Source organism: Rhinopithecus bieti, unplaced genomic scaffold, assembly GCF_001698545.2.
Source record: "Rhinopithecus bieti isolate Rb0 unplaced genomic scaffold, ASM169854v2 scaffold_42084, whole genome shotgun sequence".
In the NCBI taxonomy this organism is placed as follows: Eukaryota; Metazoa; Chordata; class Mammalia; order Primates; family Cercopithecidae; genus Rhinopithecus; species Rhinopithecus bieti.
Window position 1 is genome coordinate 1,050,820 of NW_016818934.1, and position 1,892 is coordinate 1,052,711.

A 1,892-nucleotide genomic window follows, 5' to 3' on the forward strand; every position below is an offset into this window, starting at 1 on the left:
AAAAGTTTCATTATATTGTATTTCAGTTATCATTTACTTATAATCTATCATCGTGATTTCTATTGTGTTTTCTTCTTTGACTCATAAACTATTTTGAAGTACATTGCTTAATTCCAAACAGATAGGGATTTTATGATTTTAATGGATTATCTCTTTGATATTAATTTATAGCTAATGCCATTTTTTAATTTTAATTTTGTGGGTACATAGTAGGCATATTTAATTTTATTTATTTATTTTTTTTTTTTTTTTTTTTGTAAAAACAGGGTCTCCCTATGTTGCCCAGGCTGGTCTTGAATTCCTGGGCGCAAGTGATCCTCTTATCTCAGCCTCCCAAAATGTTGGGATTACAGGTGTGAGCCATCGTGCCCAGCCAGTTAATTTTATTTTGATCAGAGATCATTCTGTGACTTTTAAAATGTTTTAATCCTTTGAAATATGTTAAATCATGCTTTATAGTTCATGAACCATGCACATCTTTCCAGTATTTACATTTGTCTATGCTTGGGGCTGGATATATTTTATTGCCCTAACAGCCAGTTTACCAATCCTCTCTTTCATTGTATTTAATCTGCCAATAAACCCATTTATAAAACCCTTACTTTCTGTCACTGAGTTTTTTCTTCTAGATTTTCTATTTCTTTTCTTTTTAATAAGAGATATGCATCTGGTTGAATTTTGCAACTTCTCTTTTTCTAAATATGTAAATAGCAGGTATGTTATAATCCATAACTGATAACTCCAAAATCTGGATAACATTATACTGCTTCATTCTTTTTTTCTTTTATTCATCTTTTTAAATGCTTAGTAACTTTTTAATTTTTTTTAATTTGACACAGAATAGATGTACATCTTTTCAGATTACATCTGTGATGATTTTATACATGTGATGATTTAATATATTCAAATATATCTTTTCTTTATGCAAATTATTCTCTTCTAGCTCCTTTAAAATGTACAATAGATTGTTGTAAACTATAGTGATTCGACTGACCTAATGAACACTAGGTCTTTTTTCTTTTATCTAACTGTGTATTTGTACATATTAATAAACCTCTTTTCATTCCTCCCCTATGAGTCTCAACCTTGAGGAACTCATAATGCCTAGTACTATTGCTTGAATACTGGACATCATGTACAAAAATTACAGAAGTTCTGGTCAATGTCACATTCCTCCAGAAAAAAATGTATTTTTGATCTCTATGGGCAGTTTACCTTAATTTAATCAGATATTGAACTAATTTGGAGCTGGACTTCTATCACTATAAGGCCTATTCCATTTTGATCAGAGATCATTGTGTTTCTAGTTTACCTTTACCTTTAAGATGAAGGCTTCAGAAATTTTAGATGAAAGCCTGGGAGTACTTATCAGAACTCCTCTTTCTTAGTGGAGCCTGAACTATAAATTTTTTTTCACATATTTTGTCTGCAAAAAAACTCTGTTTAGATTTTTAGCCTATGAGTGTGTATTCTCTTTGACTTCTCAGTCTCCTGTTTGGAAGCCATCACACTCCTCACTAGGAAAAACAGTATAAGAGTTTAATTATTTGTGTTTTTCTTCTCAGTGTCTTTGGCCCTTCAAGTCCTAGCTGCCTTGGAAGCCCTAAGCTGCATTTTTTTTTTCTTCTCAGTTTCTGATATTATCAGACTCTACTCAGTTCTTCTACCTTTTTGCTTCTACTTTCTACTTGGTTTTTCAGACTCTTGCTCTATGTGAGTTTTCTGAAACAGCAAATGCTTTAAGAAAAAAATAGTGCAGAATACCAGGTTTTCCTCAATGCGTTTTCCTTTTTGAGAGAATCCTGGCACCTAACGTTTTGACTTCTTTGGTTATTCTCAAATGCCTTAGAACAGATGTGCTTTATTCTAAGTAGGTGAGTAGGTACAATGCA